This window comes from Balaenoptera musculus, chromosome 10, assembly GCF_009873245.2.
Source record: "Balaenoptera musculus isolate JJ_BM4_2016_0621 chromosome 10, mBalMus1.pri.v3, whole genome shotgun sequence".
In the NCBI taxonomy this organism is placed as follows: Eukaryota; Metazoa; Chordata; class Mammalia; order Artiodactyla; family Balaenopteridae; genus Balaenoptera; species Balaenoptera musculus.
In genome coordinates this window covers 93,243,515-93,262,575 of record NC_045794.1, presented here as the reverse complement: position 1 = coordinate 93,262,575, position 19,061 = coordinate 93,243,515, and the positions used below count along the sequence as shown (strand labels likewise).

The following is a 19,061-nucleotide window of genomic DNA, read 5'->3' as shown; positions in this document are numbered from 1 at the left end:
GTTCCTGAATAGTCCAGGGGTAGATCTTCAGGAACAGCTGGATCAAGGAACTTAAGTGATTTCATCAGGATTAAGTCCTTCTTTCCCCATCTCTGAGCACTGCTTTCCTTTATGCTGGATTCATTATCAGGCAGGCTCTCCCTCCTGATGGCAAGATTCCTCCAGCCGCTCAAGGTGTATATTCAGAATATCAGTTAAAAAAAAAAAAAAAAAAGAGCTTCTCTTTTGCAATCACTCCATCAGAAGGCCCCAAATTTAGTCCTATTAATACCAGTAGCTCATGTTTACTGAGCACTTACTCTGCACTGAGCCCTTTTACATGATTCCATCTATACAACAATCCTATGAAGTGGGGACTATTATTCTCTCCATTGTATAGATGAGGAAACTGAGGCACAGGAAGTTACACGTTCACCCAAGATCACATTGTGAGTAAGTGGTGGGACCAGGACCCCAACCCCGCAGCCACCTCCAGAGCCTGCATCCCTCCCTGGACCAGTCACGGCGACCTGAAGCATGGGAGCCCTGATTGGCCCATTCTGGAAGGTGCCCATCTATGGACACAGGCAGGGTCAGTGACACAGAAAGCTCAAGTGTGGAGAAGAGTAGGGGAGAGAGGTCCTGGTGGAAATCAGAGGAGGGGAGGGAAGCTGGGTGGGCAAGCATGGCAGCGGCCCTGCAGGATGGCTTCTGCTCTTGCCCACGACAGCCTTGGGGTGGGAAGTGGAGCAGTGTTCTCCCCTCCCGTGTCATGTTTCCAGACCCCGTACCCAGTGGTGTCTCTTGACCCTTCCCCTGGGTCCTGAGGTGTTGCCCTGGGTGGGGCTGTCAGGAAAGGTTCTCACTGAGGATAAGGCCTGGGCAGGCAACCCATCAGCATCCAGGCTGAGAGGCGGGGATGGATGGGCCACCTTCCATGGTAGCAGCCGGACAGATCCAGCACTCCCGGGCCTGGGAGGGGACTTGGGGCCAGAACCGGGAATTGGGCCAAAGCAGTGGCAAGCCCCGGAGGGCCGCCCTGCCGGGGATCAGCCTGGCACTAGGCCTCGGGGGCTGAGAAGGCAGCAGGTGAGCCAGAGGTCAAGCGGCTGGAAGTGGGCCTGGGTGGGCCTGAGCGTGTGAGTACATGTGAGCAAGAGACAGTGTGTATGAGCTGGTGGGTGTGAGGGCACGTGTGTGCACACGCGCTCGTGACAGCAGTCAGGACCAGGGCCGACCTGGGTTTCCATGTGAAGTCTAACAGGGCCCAATTTTGGACACTGAGGACTGGGCAGATGAAGAGGGGCCGCCCTACGCGTGGCCCATGTGGATTACAGGAGAGGGGCCGGGGAGCCGGAGCGTCTCCCACAGAAACCAGTACAGGGCCCCGCGAGAAGGACACGGGTCAGGAAGAGTGACAGCTGCCGCTGCCACTGGTCTGGGGTGGCCTTCAGCGCCCCCCGCCCTGCACCCAAACGACAGCCCGCACGTCACAATGCAGACCCGGGGCAGCACCTGGTGCAATCACCAAGCGCGTTTGTTTGACCTCGTAGGGGACACAGGACATTGGCTCCAGGGCCCTGTTTTGGAAAGGATTTGCCTAGAGCCTGGGCAGGACAAGGTCAGGACAAGGTAGGGGTACCTTGCGGGGGCGGGGGGAGCAGTGGTGCAGTCAGAGGAGGTGTCATGACAAGTGACACCCCGGCCATCAGTTGCCAAGTCCACCTCCTCCCTGGCGGCCACCGCCTGAGTCCAGGCCTGATCATGGGCTTGGTAGGGGCGCTACTCCATGGAGCCATGTGGCCTGGGTCTCACACTTGTGAAGAGCCTCCAATTAGCATTTTTGGCATCTCTTCCAGTGAGGTGATTCTGCCAGTCGCTGTTGGTAACTCAGGTTTGGCATTTTTATAAACGGGGAAGTTTACTGTATGACCTGGCTTCAACCAGGCTCTGAGAGACGCTGGTGGGAGCTGCCCCGGCCACTGGACCATTGCAGTGGTCTCCTACCCAGTCTTCTGGTCTCATCTCCTGCTCCCTAATCCATTCTCCGCACAGAGCCCCCAAGGGCCCTTTCCAAAACAGAGGTCACATCATTCTGCTTAAAACTACCCAGTGACTGCCCCTTCTAGAGGATAAAATAAACCTATTTATAATTCTGTAATATATTTAAAATATATTTACAATAAAGTATTCTATAAATCATTTTATAAGATAAAAAGCCAAGCCCAGCCTTCCCTGCCCCCAGGGACGGCCTGACCTCCCTCTCCCCAACCCCATCCTCCATCTTTGCCTTCTCCCTCCAAGCTGGTCCCTCAGCCTGGACCATTCTACCTTCCCTGCCCTCCTCACCCCTCTTTCCCTGGCTCAGTCCTCTTCATCCTCAGGAAAGCCACCTGGACGATGCCCCCAGCTGGGGTCAGAGCCCCTAAACTCTCCCCATCACAGGTGAAAAGGAGGGAGAGTATGACCAGCTAATTCACAGCCATGTGTCCCAGAGATGGTAAGATGCTGAGGGCATGTCTGTGGGGTTCCCTGCTGGATCCCAGGGCCTGGCACACGAAAAGGTGGCATGACGCAGATGTGGCCACAGAGGCCCAGCGTGGCCAGTGACTCACTCAAGGCCACACAGAAGTGCAGAGCAGAACGGGGACTTGAACTTGTCTCCTGCTTTCCCACCCTGCCATCCACAGGGTGCCTCATCCAAAGGGACCTTCTAACTCAGCAAGGAGGGAGGGGCACAGGGGAAGTCCCGCCTGCCCAGCATCCCCTGCTGTAGGCTGAGTGTCACCAGCCTCCGACCACCCAGCATCCATCGCCCCAACACCTCGTCGTCACCCTCTGGGCCCCCTTCCTCGTTTGCTCATCAGCTGAACGCGACTCCTTTTCTTCATTGTTATGCTCAGAGGAGCCTCGCTCATTATCTCTGTCTCCCTTCTGTCTGGGACAGACCGGGAGCAGGTAGGAGGGAGCTCGGGGCTGGGAGGAGGAGCCGGCAAATGGGTTCCTGGTGCCCTTCGATAAGAGCGGGAGCAGTCTGCACCTGGGCAGAGAGCTGAATGATGCAGTGAATGCCCAAGAGCAGGGAGAGCATGCAGATGGCGGCAGGGTGGGGTGGGGGGAGCGAGGAAGGACCAGAGGGGGAGAGGGATGGGTGGGGAAAGTTGGGGTCGGAGACGCTCTTCTCTTTCAGCCATGGACTTGGAGAATATGACTGTGCCAGGCTCCAGTTTTGGGGCTGGACAGAGCCTCCGTCCACATCTGCCTCTTCCTCCTTTGAGCACTTAATATGTGCCAGACGTTTTGTATATGATATACCACCTCTTAATCCACACCGTGACCCTCTAAGGAAGACAACAGGTGAAAAACACTAAAGTTCAGAGAGGTTAGGTAATTTGTCCAAACCAGACAGCTGATAAAAATGAAAACAGAAAATGAAAATTGAAAACACTTATTCATCCATTCAACAAATGATTTTTGAATGATTACTTCTGCCCTGCACAGCTCAGCACTTTAGAAGCAGTACCTTGTTAAGTCATCATAGCAACTGCGAGAACTCTTCCCAAAATGTTCAGTCTCCTGGCTCTGTCTCCTACAGTAAAGATGCTGGACCCCCAGTGCCCTGGCTGCCACTCTACGGGGACATTAGCCCACTCTCAGGGCTTATATAGGAATCAGGACGTCATTTGTGAGGGGCGGTTCAGAGTGGGACTCTCTGCCCATTTTGCACCTTTCTCCATTGGAGCAGCCAGCCTGGACACCAAACCGCATCACAACGGCCCCTCACCTGTATTACCTCTGTTTCTGCTCTTCCTGCACCTTCTCAGGGAAGTAGTAGAAGATATATCTGCATGTGGGGCTTTATGGGGATCAGCTTTGAGGCTCCCAAGGGCCGAGGGCAGGCTGCCCCATGCGTGGTGGCACCCAAGCCAGATAACCCTCATTATCCCTATTTTGTAGATGAGGAAATGGAGCGTAAGTATCTTGGCTGAGACTCCAGGACCCATTTGCTTGACCCCACTCACTTTTCACCTGATGGGGAACAGAACCAAGATTCAAACCACAAGGAGCCTAGATCCAGAGCTAGAGCCCACGTTTTTCTCCTGCTTCCCCTACATCCAAGCCTGAGGAGGGACTGGGTTCATTCTGTGTGATTCCGCAGGCACGAAACCAGGACCCACCAGGGGGATTTACAAGGCAACAAATCTTGACTGAACCTCAGGAAGCCCTGTCTACCCTTCAAGCTGCTGGGCAGTAAAGCCGGTTGTCCTGTGTGGCAGTGAGCAACCTGTCATGAGAGGCATGCAAGTGGAGAGGAGGGAACTGGCTGAAAGAAGTCATGCATCAGCAGGAGAGTTCCCTAGACACAGCGTTCCTTCCAACTCTGAGATGCTGTGATCTAAGCCGACTTACGGGCCATTAAAAATCCTCTTATCTCCTGCTAGCTGCTTGCTACCTTGTTAAATCAATCATCCACTGGATATTTATTGAGCACAGATGTCAGGCGGGTGGATCCAAAGGGGGTACCATGTCCTAGAGAAGCAGAGAAGTTTCCAGGTTGCTCTTTTTATTTTCTCCCTCCCGACCTGACCCAGTGTTCAGAACGCCACCTCGGGAAGGTGACCTGCCGATGTCACCAGGTCCATTGCAGATTTCTGCTGTCCCTTTGGTGTGCTCACCACCTCCTGGCCCTGGTGCTGACTCCTACTAACAACACTGCTGCCAGATGCAACTGCGCCTGATGCCACTCCACAGGGCTCAACTTGGTCCCTCCCAGAATGCCCACATCCTGGCCCCTCTCTCCCTCGGGCCAGGCCTTGGTGCAGAAAGGAGGCTGCTGCAACACCAGGAGGGACGAGGTTGAGAAAATTATGGGCCATCCACAAACACACTATAGTGTGCCCTTTAAACTAGACATTGTGGATTTTCCATAATAACTTGGGGAGAGATCTGTGATGTGACTTTTAATTGCTTACAGGCAATATAATATAATATAATATAATATAATATAATATAATATAATATAATATAATATAATATAATATAATATAATATTATATTATATTATATTATATTATATTATATTATACAGTAAGTCCCCTATATACAAATGAGTTTCGTTCCAAGAGTGCGTTTGTAAGTGCAATTTGTTCGTAAGTCCAACAAAGTTAGCCTAGGTACCCAGCTCATACAATCGGCTATATAGTACTGTACTGTAATAGGTTTATAATACTTTTCACACAAATAATACATAAAAAACAAACACAAAAAATAAAGAAAACACTTAAAGTCTTACAGTACCTTGAAAAGTATAGTAGTACCAGCTACATCACCTCTGCTTTTACGTTTGCTTCCGGACTTCCTGGGCTTGAAATAAAGATACTGTATACTCTATATAGGACTGTACAGTAAAGTACACAAAAACACAACCACTTGTTGTCAGATGCATGCACCTGACAATGTATGCCAGACACATGAACTAACTTACATGACTGGACATTCGAATGCACATCTTTGAAAGTTCGAAGCATCTTTGAAAGTTCAAAACTTGAAGGTTCATATATAGGGGACTTACTGTATCATATTATATTATATTATATTATATTATATTATATTATATTATATTATATTATATTATACTATACTATAATTTGCCTACTCATCATTATAGTTGCCTACTTTTCACTAATTCTCACCTCTTTCTTTCTATCACAATCCCATTTGGGGGCAGGACAGCAATGTACCCTGAGAAAAATACCTGACCTGGGGACACGGTTTTGGTCTATGACATATAAACAGACATCCCTGGGTGAGGCTTGCAGGGAAGCTTCCAGAGAAGCAGATCCCCTTAATCTTTTGGCCTTTGCCTTCCTCCTTCACCCTGTCTAGGATGCAGCTTTGGTGTCCAAAGACAGAGCTGCGTTCTTACGACCATGGAGATTAAAGACGCAGCTGGTGACAGTGCCATCAGAAAGCTAGGAGTCTGGTCCCTCATGGCTCCTTGAAGCCATCGTACCAGCCTGGAAGCTGTCAACCTTGAGAGTGCTTGCGACAGGAAGAAAATAAACCCCTATTGGTTAAGTTGCTGTGGTTAGTACATGCAGCAAATGTAACTCAAACCAATGCAATCATAATTAAAGAAAATTTGTAAAATGTAGTGTAGTGGGTTGCATGCCCACTTGGAACCTCTGAATGTGACCTTATTTGGCATAAAGGTCTTTGCAGATGTAATTAAGTTAAGGGTCTCGAGATGAGATCATCCTGGATTAGTGTGGGCCCTAAATCCAATGACAGGCGTCATTATAAGAGACAGAAAAGGAGAAGATACTCAGGGAAGAGGCTGACGTGAAGACAGAGGCAGAGGATGGAGTCCTCTGCAGTCCCTGGTTGCAGCCAAGGATGCCAGCGGCCACCAGAAACTGGAAAAGGCAAGGAAGGATTCTCCCCTAGAGCCTTTGGAGGGAACATGGCCCTGCTGACACCTCGATGTCAGACTTCTGGCCTCCAGAACTATGAGAGAATAAATTCCTGCCATTTGAAGTCACCAAGTTTGTGGTCATTTGTTATGGCAGCCCCAGGACGCTAATACATACAGAAAAGTAGGTGCCATAGAAAATGTGACACCTAAGCTGGGCATTTGAAGGATAAATAGAAGTCCGTTGGTTAACAAAGAGGAGAAGGGCCTTCCAGAAGGACGGGCGGCAAACTATAATGATAACGGCAACAGTAGTGAGCACTTCCTCCGCTGCATGCTTTGCATCTCCTTTCCCTAATGAGTATTGTTATCCGTTTTTAACAGATTGGGAGACGGAGGCAGAGACAGGTTAGAGGACTGTGGGTGGGGGGAGTGGTCACAGCAGTTATTGCAGTGCCCTCACCTCTCACCCTGAAGACCCCAGACTCGCCGTCCAAGGGGTTTTGGTTCCCGGCTGTGGACGTCCAGCCCCCACACAGGGCAAGGTGGATGTGTGGAGAGTAACAGCTGTGCAGCTCCGACCAGTGCCGGATGGTGGGGCGGATAAGAACTCGCCAGCTCCCTCAGCCGAGTTGGGGTGACTCCAGGCTCCACGCAGTGTCCCTGAGTCCCCAGGGGACTGAGCTGCCCACAGCGGCAGTTGGCTTAGTGCCGTGCCCTCCTGGTCCCTCTTCCCTCCCTGTCTCATGTCCCTACCCTCCGAGCGGTACTTCTGGGAATCTGTTCACCATAAAACCCTGTGCTCAAGTCCTTGGTCAGGGTCTGCTTCTGGGCAAACCCCAAACCAAAACAGTGTTGGAGTTGGGCTTCCTTGGTGGCGCAGTGGTTGAGAATCCGCCTGCCAATGCAGGGGACACGGGTTCGAGCCCTGGTCCGGGAAGATCCCACACGCCGCCAAGTAACTAAGCCCATGCGCCACAACTACTGAGCCTACGCTCCAGAGCCCGTGAGCCACAACTACTGAAGCCCGTGAGCCACAACTACTGAAGCCCACGCGCCTAGAGCCCGTGCTCTGCAACAAGAGAAGCCACCGCAATGGGAATCCTGCGCACCGCAAGGAAGAGTAGCCCCCGCTCGCCACAACTAGAGAAAAGCCCGCGTGCAGCAATGAAGACCCAACGCAGCCAAAAAAAAAAAAACACCAAAAACCATCCCTGGTTTATCTGACCCCAGAGCCCCAGCTCAGATCCACTACAGTCCTCTGCTCTATGCGATAGATAAATGATGTGTGTCCCATATTTAGGGACACAAATTAAAAAGTAGCTGGCTATCTGCCACCAAGAGCTGGATGCAGCAGGGAAGCAGCAGCCAAGGGACCAGCGTGGAAGCCGCTCTGATTGTGGAGGCCCTTGAACATTCTAGCATTTTCTGTATTCACTGCGGTACCCGCAGTGCCGACTTGGATGTGCTCCAGCGAGAAGCCGGCCCCTCTCTTACCACTGCAGCTTCTCCAGGTCCCGGGCCACTTGTCACCCTCTCCTCTGAATCTCACACCTGTTACCTCTTGAGAAACGAGCAGAGGGCAGTCAGTTGGGCAGAGCGCTTCAGAGACAATTCTGGGTTGGCTGTGAGACTTGCAGGGTGAGCCAGCGTCAGATGAGAAATTGCTACGCCGCAGTCTTGCAAAATTCAAAGTTTTTTGCTGCAGCGGAGGGTCAGTTATTGGAAGGCTTCCTGCATAATCATCACAAAAGGCCACCTTGTCAGCATCGCTGGAGAGATCATCGCGGATGGTCTGCGCAGCAGGCCAGCCCTTTCTTGGCTTTGGGAAAGATCCTTCAAGAAGGTGAATGACATAGAGGAAATGAGGGCCAATTCTTCTGCCACCATACACGGCTTCAGGGGGCCTTTATTTCCATCTAAAGGAAATTGCCTTCATTTTTGGGGTTTCTTGCAAGGGAAGCTTCCTAGGCCCGGGAGAGGGCAGAAGTACATTTAAGTTATTCATTCATTCAATCATTCATTCATTAATAACAGCGAGTCCTAAAGTAGTAATAACTGCCGGTGTTTGTTGGGTGCTTACTCTGTGGCTGCATCAAGTGGTTTACATTATCCTGTTCAATCCTCACAGCTCTCTGAGGTAGGTCATTTGTCCCATTTCACAGATGATGAAACAGAGGCTCAGCCGAGTTCATGAGCTCTCCCAAGGCCACTAAGCAGTGGAGCTGGATTTGGAGAGAGAAGATATGAATTCTAATTCCACTCTCCCTTCTCACTAGCCACGTGGCGTCAGACACGCCTTTTAAATCATTTATCGAAGCCTCTGTTTCCTCCTCTGGAAAATGGATGCACTGACTGTTGAAGTTTGAGAGAACAGGGCAGAGCTTTGAGCTTTGAAGTGCCAGCCCTTTGAGGGACGACTCCACACGACTTGGTATCTATTCTTCATTTCAAATATCCCCAAACTGTTTTTTTCTTTCCTCATGAGATCTTAAAAATCTTTCCCAGCAAGCAAGACGTCAGAACTATCTTTGGGAAAACTGAGGGTCGTCTCACTGAGAGGCGAGACCAGAGCCATCTTTTTGTTCCGATCAGGCTCTGAATCCAGATCTGTTGCCTTAAAGTCCATCCCCCTGTCACTCTGGCACCATCGGGCACACAGCCCCCGGGCAGGATAAGTCAAGAGGCTCTGGGTGGCTCGTGTCCTGCCAGCTCCCTCTTCTAAAGCGAGGGATGCCTGTGTCTCCAGGTGATCACGCCTGTTTACAGAGACCAGAGGCTTGGCAGGTGGGCCTGGAGGCCACCCCGTAGGGCAACATGCTCACTAACCCGTGTTTAGCCCCGTGGTTCCATCTAGAAAAGGCCCCTCGACTCTGCATTCTGAACGGTTGTCAGGTATCTCCAGTCTGTTCGAAGGCTGCCAGATGCCAACCCACGGATGCCACATTCGGGTGCTGACGACGTGTCCCGAGAATCCTTGGAGCAAGAGATCAGGAATCGACCTCGGAAGGGAGCCGATCACGGTAAGAGTGACAGCCCTTAACTTTGCCCAGCACTTTACAGTTTGCCAAGCACGTCTGAGGCAACAGGCAGAGTCAGTTTTGAGCCGCACAGGAACTCTTTGAGAACGAGGGGTGAGGAATCGCGAGTCCAGGTCCAGCCACGTCACGTGGCCTGCGGTAGGAGTTAAGTCGTGGCCTGAGCACACTTGCCAGGGAGCGCCTGGAGGGCAGGCTGACAGCCCTGGGGGCCACTGTCTCGCTGCAGGGAGCAGAGCCTCCGCCAGTGCTTTGGAGAAAGACACTGGGGAGGCAGGTGGAGGGCTAGGAGAAGAGGTGTCACCAAGCAAGGCGGAGAGAGGGCCAGGAGGGAGGAGAGGCCTGCCAAGCGGCAGAGGTGCCCTATCGCAGACAGCGGCCGTGGCTCTTGGCACAAGCCGGCCTGGATCCGAAGCCGGCCCCACTGTTTCAAGCGTGTGATCCTAGGCACATTGCTCCACCTCCCTGCGCCTCGGTTTTCTCATCCTCACCTCACAGGGTACCATGAGGCTTGAGTGCTTATCGCGGGCCTGGCACGTAGTAAGGGCACAGCGTCCCCCATCCCTGCAGCCTTGGCATTGCAGTGGACCGCTCGGCCATGAGTGACCTTTGACACAGAGGGGGTGTCTGTTTGTAGCAGGTTATGGAATCAGTGGGCGGTGAGGGAATGAAAGAGGGACGGGCAAATCCTCCTTGGAGGAGCCAAACTTTGAAGGGAGGTGTGGGGAACGCAGGACTGAGGGATGGTCTCCTCTGGAGAGCCAGGAACGGCTTGAGCTTGTGTAGGCAGCATGGGGGGAGGCGGGTGGGGCAGAAGTGGGCAGAGGAAATAGAGGGCCCAGGAGCAAGAGGGTACAGCAGGGGGCCCGAACCCAGGTGGAGGGACTGGCCACCTTCTCTCTCCAGGAGTCCAGAGGTAGATCAGGACATGGGCTGCCAGGTTGGAGGAAGGAGGGGGTACTGGAGTTGGGTCTCGAGACCTGCCTAGAATTGAAACAGGCAGTGATGGATGGGAAGGGTACCCCCGGGGAACAGCCGACACTCAGTCACAGAGATGGCCATCTTTGAGAGAAGACAACGTTTTTTAAACGTTTATTGTTTCCTAGAAGGCTTCCTGGGTTTGACTCCTAGCTCTGCTCCTGTGTGACCTCTGGCAAGTTGCTAAACCTCTCTGTGCCTCAGTTTCCTCACCTGGAAAATAGGGCTAATGATGCTACCTACCTGTCAGGATTGCTGTAAAGATGAGAGGAAATAATCTAAGGACGAGCCTGGCACCAGGGCCGACAACCGTTGGCTGTTATTATTAACTAGTAACACAAGAGGCGTGGTTCAAAAACTAGTGGGTTGGGCTTCCCTGGTGGCGCAGTGGTTGAGAATCTGCCTGCCAATGCAGGGGACACTGGTTCGAGCCCTGGTCTGGGAAGATCCCATATGCCGCGGAGCAACTGGGCCCGTGAGCCACAATTACTGAGCCTGCGCATCTGGAGCCTGTGCTCCGCAACAAGAGAGGCCGCGATAGTGAGAGGCCCGCGCACCGCGATGAAGAGTGGCCCCCGCTCGCCGCAACTAGAGAAAGCCCTCGCACAGAAACGAAGACCCAACACAGCCATAAATTAAATAAATAAATAAATAAAATTAATTAAAATTAAAAAAAAAAAAAAAACTAGTGGGTTAAGACAACGATTCCTCCAGAGATTCCTTCTAATATGTAAATACGCCCAGTAGGTTTGGCCCATATTTCTACAATTCTTGCTCTGCACCAGGCACTGGGGTCTGACACCTGCAAAAGAGACACAGCCCTTACTGTCAGGGTTTGCATGCAGCAGGTGAAAGTGAAACAGAGCAGGACCCTTTGGTCGTTGCCCCCCATGTCCTCCGCCTGCCTTTTGTCTGTGGAAAAACTTTAGCTAAAAAATAAGTTTAATCAGAGAAGTGAGAAAATGCAGAAACAAAGGAAAACAGTCAAAGGAGACCAAATAATAGTAGTTTAGTCATTAAGCAAAGTCAAGGACCTTCAGTTTCTTCTCAAGGGCTATAGATAATATTCTGAGCCATATCCTGTGAGCTGTCTTATAGATACTGAAACTCCCACCAGATGGAAGAAGTTAACTACATGATGACCAGACTGTAGCCATGACACAAGCTGCCACAATTCCGAGAATTAGCCTCAAAGAAATGGGAATAAACTGACCCTGGAACTGAAGATTAACTGTACTTAAAACAATCAAAATGACTGTCAGAGCTGACTGTGCTGTTCTGCAGGTAGCCCCCTCCCTCCACCTATAAAAGCTCTTGCCCACTGGTTGTCAGAGGGTGGGTGCGGGGGCGTCGGCCTTTGGACAGGAGTCCGCCCTCCCCCTTCCCCCCAGCCCCTGGTTGGTGGCATCTGAAATAAAGCAGACTTTCCTTTCCACAAACTTTGCCTCTTTATTGGCTTTTGAGCTGCGAGCAGCTGGACCCCCCTTTCAGTTACAAAAGAGATGTGCTGCAATCCCCACAATCCCCATGGAGTCTTGCTCTGTGCTTGCTCATCTAGTCATTGAATCTTCACCACAAAAGCCCGGGACGAAGGATCTACTGCTCTCATTCCACTCGTCAGAAAGGTGTGGTGAGCTGCCCAAGGTCACCCAGGCACAGAGTGGCTGAGCTGGGATTTGAACCTCAGGAGTATGGCCTTAGAGCCCGTGACTTAATCACACTGCTACAGTGCCAATAACTACAGACAATGGTCACCACTGTAATGGAATGTACAGGACACATGGAGCAAGTAATGTTTGAGCTGAGAAAAACACAGTAGGAGTAAAGGCTAGGTTAGGAGGGGACAGCAGGGGCAAAGGTCCTGGGGCAGGAGAAGCAGGTCAAGTTTGAGGATGGAGAAAGCCAGCCTTCCCAGGGCACAGAAAGTGAGATGAAGCTGGAGATGGGCAGTGGCCTGCTCCCCAGGCTTGGCAGCTCTTTGGGGGAAGCAGACTTTACCCCCCAGGGCAGTAGGAAGCCTTTGAGGAGGTTGCAGTGGCAATACGACAAGATTTAGAAAACCACTTTCTGCAATTGAAGAGGACCCTGCGATTAAAAAAAAAAGAGAACAAGGGGCCCTGTGGGTACTGACACAGAACCTCTCTGAAGTATATGGTTAGATGGAAAAAAGCAAAGTGCAGAAGCGTGTGTGGCAGCTTCTATTTGTGGGGCAAAGGAGAAGAGAAAGGATAAGAAAGAATGTTCATGCATAGTTGCTGCAATGTACATAAAATCTCTCTGAAAGGATGTACGAGGAACTGTTAAGAGTGGTAGCCCCTGGGGATGGTGACTGCAGGCCTATGGTCAAGGGTGGGAGGAAATGTTTTCTGTGTACTCTTTTCCATCTTTTAAATTTTAAAGCTAGGGAAGAGACTGTCTGTTCAAAATTTAAAAATTTTAAATATGACCCTGGCTGCTGGGTAGAAAATGCAATGGAGCAGGTCAAGAGTGGACTCAGGGAAATTATGAGAGAATGAGACTCTGGACTGCTGAGTTTCTATGGTGGGGGCAGGATGGGGAACAAGGAAAGATGGTGCCTGAGCATAGGGTGCAGCTGCTTGGGGTGCTTTCTGGGAAGGGCATTGTGTCACTCAGATAAGGGGCAGGATGGGGTGCAGTGAGCAGAGGGGGAAAGGAACATAGAACAACAGGAACCAGTTTAACTTTGTCCCTAGCACAATTTGGCCTAGGTTCAGACTGAGCCATCTGGAAATGGACAGACAGGCTAAATGTAGAATGTTCTCCAAAAGCAACTCTTGGCTCCCGCAGATAAACTACCATGGGCTGCTAAAGGAAACCTCGGGTGGCCCTGGAGGGATGATTTGCTCAACTTGAAATACCTGCAGCAGCGAAGTAAATCTAAACAGCGAGGCAGCCCCTGGCGCCCTCCTGCAGCAGCGGGCATTTTCCCAGCTGCTGCTGCCCCCTGCTGACAGAATTGGGATATCGTAGCCTCTGTGCAATTCCGAGGCCACAGCTCAGGGCTCCACTTTGCATTCTGGGCACACAGAAGGTGAGTCAGTCACATTTCCTCTGCCCTTTACCGAGATGGCCATCGCCAGGTACTGCATCAGCGGAGACATAAACCACCAGGCCCACGTGAACAGTGGAAAACTGAACAGCAAAGGTCATTACCATGAGAAAGCAGTGTACCAGAAGGCAGCTGCGACACAGTGCATTATAGGAAATTGTAAAACAGACGCCACCGCTGCATTATAGATCCCCCTAGGGGGATTCATCAGCATCCCAATGGCTGTTAATAAGAGCGGGTGTTTACTGAATCTCATGACTTGTCAGGTGCCGGTCTAGAACCCTTACTTGTCATGTGTTAACTCAGCTGATGCTCGTGGCACCCAGACATGCAGCAATGAGGAAGCTGAGCTTAAGAGGCAAAGCAGGATTCCAATGCAGAAAGTCTGAGTCCCAATCCTTTCAGATTTCAATTTTAAAATCAATATTCCCTACCCACTGAGTTCATACATCAGTGGTCCTCATCCATGGTTAATTTTGCCCCCCCAGGGGACATTTGGCAATATCTGGAGGCATTTTGGGGTGTCACAACGAGGGACATGATTCTGGCATCTAATGGGTAGAGGCCAGAGATGTTGACAAACACCCTATAATGCACAGGACGGCCCCTACAACCGAGAATTAGCCAATCCAAAATATCAATAGTACCAAGATGAAGAAACCCTGATCCAAATATATAAAATTCCTACAAATCTACTAGCCCTCTCTTTTGCACTGCCCTCTCACATGACGGCATCAGAGCAAGTCTGCTTTAATGCATGAAAGGTATTCTTCCTGAGGATTCATGCCGGATAACTCTCAAGAGGCCTTTCCCCACTAATTTCTCCTAAAGCCTCTATGTCCCCAGTGGGATTGCTTTGCATCCAACAGTCCTGCGAATACACTCTACAAGCTTGGGACTCTGAGGAGCAGCCCAGGCATAGCAGAAACCTCTGGAACCACGGCAGAGGGACTTGCACCCTGAAGTGGGCATGATCGGCCAGGGCGCCGTGCGTGGAATACTGCAGGTGTCCCTGGCACCGAGCCGCAGCTCAGATGCACGCTGCTTGTCAGGGCTGTCAGGAAGCATTCAACCCCAGGATGATTGAACATTCCCTGGGAACGACTTGTCAGGAGCTGCCTCTCCGCCTCCTTCTCACCCAAAGCCCTCGCTTCCCAATCAGCCCAAACAGCCTAATCCTTGGCTTTGGGAAGCAGCGCTGTTAACCCCTCCTCCTCTACGGAGCCCTCAGGTCTGGAAGTTCTGGAAGGTCTGGAGGTTCTACGGGTTGGGAGCTGGCTGTGCAATGCCGGGGAGGTGGGGGTGTGGAAGACCCAGGCATCAGGCTGCCCCCATCCAAATGGCCATGGCACCCCTTCCAACAGTAAGCCTATTACCTGCACAAGAGTTGGTTCTAGAATCGGTGCTTGTTGAATGAATGAAGGAATGACCAGAAGGGTAAACTCTGTGAGATTCATTCATTCATTAAAAAATATTTCCTGAGCATCTCACCATGCTGGGCACTGTCCCAAATGCTGGGAGGACAAAAGAGACCAAGTCCCTTTTCTCATGAAGCTTACCTTCTAGTGGAGGGAGACAGATACTAGATAAATAAACAAATTAATATGGAAAGTAATACCAGGTAGTGGTGAATACTATGAAGAAAGTAAAGTAAGACGAGGAGTTGAGTCTGACAGATTGGGGGCGATTCTTTCAACTGGATGCTTCTGAAGGCCTCTCCAAGGAGATGACATTTGAACAAAGAGCTGAAGGTCGTGAGAAAGTTGTGCAGTCATGGTGAGAACAGTAAGTGCAAAGGCCCTGAGGCAGGAAGGGTCTTGGGGAGTTTAAGAAATAGTAAAGCAACCAGAGAAAGTGGATAAAAGTGAGTCCTGGCAGGGACTTCCCTCGTGGTCCAGTGGTAAGGAATCACCTTCCATGCAGGGTACACGGGTTCAATCCCTCCTTGTCGGGGAACTAAGATCCCACATGCCACGGGGCAGCCCGCGTGCCACAACTATTGAGCTGGTGAGCCTCAACTAGAGAGCCTGCGTGCCGCAAACTACAGAGCCCATGCGCTCTGGAGCCCGCGCACCACAACTAGAGAAGAGAAAATCCACACGACACAACTAGAGAGAAGCCCAAGTGCCGCAACTAGAGAGAAACCCGAGCACCGCAACGAAGAGACCGCATTCCATAATGGAAGGATCCTGCATGCCTCAACAAAGACCCCGTGTGCAGCAACTAAGGCTCGACCCAGCCAAAAAAAAAAAGGAAAATAAATAAATAAAATAAATAAATATTTTTTTGTTAAAAAAGTGGGTCCTGGCATGACCTAAGAGCAGTGGTTCCCAAACATGAGCATGCATCTGAATCACCAGAAAGGCTTATAAAAACACAGATCGTGAGTTCCACCCCCAGAGTTCAGTTGGTCTGGGTGGGACCTGGGAATGTGCATTTCTAATAAGTCACCGTGTGGTCCAGGGACCACAGAATAGAATGTTTTTTCTTAATGCAACTAGTCATTTCCTACTCAACCCTGACCACAAGCAGTCATAGATCATCACTGCTTGATTACCTGCCTCCCCACTGGGTTGGATGCTCCCTGAGAACAGCCACTATGATGGTTCAGTCCCTGGTACTTAGTAAGTAGTACTCAAGAAAATCCTTGTTGAATGAATCCCTCAAAGAAGGTTCTAGGCCTTGCCTCATTTTCTTTTGCCATTCCGCTGTATATTTGGCTTCGAGCAAAGGCCTGGGTCAGACCCATCTCTTACGGTCTCCCATTCACACCTAAGACAAGAGAGTCACCTGCCATTCTCCAAATGCTCAACTCACTCCTACAACTCCATGCCTTTGCACGTGCTGTTCCATCTGCCCAGGAAGTCCCTTCCCCTGTCTCTGCCTCATAAATTCCTACCCACTTTTCAAGGCTCTCCTTCCAGAATATCTTTCCCAACTCCCTCCACCTAACCAGGATTAGGGGTGCTCCTTGGGGTCTTGTATCAATCCTTGTCAGAGGATTTGTTCACACATTTGTCTGTCTTTCTTGACTAAATGTCACAAACAGGCAGCCCCCAGAGTGAACCGGACAACAGAGGTATTCTACGCAGCTGCGGTGTTTTAAATTGAAGTTCGTTGCCAAAATTTGAGAGTCAGGGGAATTCACACAAAAAATCCAGATTCCTGGCTCCTCTAGAAAACACAGGGTCCTGCAGCACTGGGCCGGTATTCCCACGTGTCCATGATCCGCCAGAGCTGCCTGGGTCTCTGTCACCTTCACTTCGTGGCTCCAGCAACTAGCTCAAGACCTGGCCTAGGGTAGGCGCTCAAGGAAAGCTTATTAATGAAACAGGAAAGACTACATCAAGCAATGGAAAAAAAACATCGGTTCCAAGATCAGGAGACCTGCGGTTGGTTCTGATTCTAGCTGGCTTGTTGCAGGAGCCTGGGCTCTCTGTGGGCCTCAGTTTCCTTACCTGTGAAATGAAAGGAATGACAATTTCTACTTCCCAGAGTCATTGCATCCAACAAGAGAAAGGATGTGAAGGGTTTAGTACATGCCTGGCATATCTAATGCTCAATCAGCAGGAGCTATTAGTGCAGTGAACTCAATAAATATTTACTCTCTAGGATGGGAAGAAGTGTGAGAGGATTAGAGGCAGGAGAGGTCCCTGTCAGGGGCAGGAGGTTGATAGTCTACCTGCGTTCAATTCCCAGTTCTGCCCTTCACTAGCCATGTGACCTTGGGCATTGGATTTCACCTCATTTGGGCCTCAGTCTCCCTGTTTATCAAACAGGGATGATGCAAGCCTCACAGGGGTTACTGTGACTATCAAATAAGCACATGAATATTAAATTAATGAATTCTTTAAAGCAATCAGAATGAGGCCAGCACTCAGTGTGTGCTCAGCAAACGCCAGCTCTGTTATAGCTGCTCAGGGAAGGGTGAGACTAGAATTTCTCAAGGGCCCTCACGGCTCCCAAACTCTCTGATCACCTAAAACCCAGTGACAGTCATGCTGCTGTCGTTTCGTCATCAATGGTGTATAGAAGGCCCTTGGGATGGTGGAGTTAGGTGGTAGAATTCATCGTATGGGGTTTACCACCTCTCTGGGAAGATCCAAAATGCTCTTACAATGGTGCTGAACAAAATCGCACACAGGAGCAGCAAGGAAAGGGCCAGAGCAGATGTGGTGCCGAAGAGGACAGCCCTAGGAGGGAGGTGCGATTATTACCACCCCCGCCCCTCGCAGATGAGGAAACTGAGGCTCCCAGATCTCAGCATCTGAGCCCCATGGAGCTGCCTCAGGAGGGTGACTCACTCAAGAGGTCCTTTAAGGGATTAACAGGACAGCATGGAGGCGAAGGCAGGCAGGAAGACCAGGCAGAGGCTTCGTGACTCACCGAGGCCTGGGTTGTCTGAGACAGACTTGCCCGATGTCTCCAAAGAAGACAAGTAGGTAAGGGAAATGCAGGAGACAGGTCTTAACCACACCACCAGGAATGACTGCCAAGGAAAGAAAATTCCAGACAACTCGCATTGTTTCACTCCCCATTCAAGGTTGAAGCATTCACAGCGATTTATAGAGCATGTGTGTGTTCATTGCCCTGCACAAGGCCAGTAGCCAAATGAAAGGCATGTGATGGTGAATCCTGGGGGCAGGCGTCTTACCTGAGGGGCTGCTCTTCCCTTTCAGCACCAGCCATCCCAGAGGAACCAGCGGGAGTGAGAAGAGGGGTGCATGCATCTGGCCAACATATGACGGTGATGATAAACCCAATCTGTCCAGATAAATCTCTTCTCATTCATCCATTCGTCACCGCTGAGCACCAGCTATGTCCCAGGCACCTACAGAGGTTCCCTCTTCTAAGCCTCAGGACAACCCCAGAAGGTGGGTTCCACTAGCGCCTTTTAAAAATGAGGAAACAGGCTCAGGAGTGAGGCGACTTGCCCAGGTCAGGAAGACAGCAGTGACTGCAGACTGGGGTTCCTGACCGCCAACAAGAGGGGCCTCCCCGGAAAGTCCACAGATATCTCTGGAGCCTCCCTGTGGGATGGGAAGTGTCCTGGAGGCTCGCTTTCATTCCGTATGTGGTATGTGATACATTGTCCATTTTACAAGAGGGGCTGGACTCAGAGCAAAGTACAGCCTCCAATTCCTGAGTCCAACGGCTCCTCCACATCCCTCACTTGTCCTTGTTCCACAGACATCACTTTTAACACTTTCATATTTTACATTTTACAGCGCATAATATCCCTGGGCTTTAAAAATCAGATTCGCCTGCGAGATTGATGCACCTTACGGCCGCGCTCCCCGGAATCTGGGACTTGGGGGAGCGACAAGAACCTCGGCGAAGTCAAACCAGCTCAAAGCTCCGCCTGGGCAACGGCACCTTGTCCACGGGGCAGGCGCCGCTCCAGCCTCCCGCGCTCCCGACCGGCCCACTTCGTGGGCGAACCCACCTCCAGAAGAGCAGGAGGATACGGCGAGTCCCCATTCCTCCCGAAGATGGGCCAAGCCAGTCTCTGACCAATCAGAAAGCTTCTTTTATCACCGCTTCTGGATACACGATGTTGGAACTGCTTTTCCCTGAACTTTCA

At 50.9% G+C, this 19,061-nt stretch overlaps 1 long non-coding RNA gene across 1 annotated transcript in view; it reads right to left on the bottom strand.

The window, feature by feature from the left end:
* Positions 1-19,044, bottom strand: part of LOC118902177 — a 35,753-nt gene extending 16,709 nt beyond the window's left edge. Inside the window, exon 1 of the long non-coding RNA XR_005021524.1 lies at positions 18,132-19,044. This is a non-coding gene — a long non-coding RNA (uncharacterized LOC118902177). The remainder of the gene's footprint in view (positions 1-18,131) is intronic.
* Between the last annotated feature and the right edge of the window lie 17 nt (positions 19,045-19,061).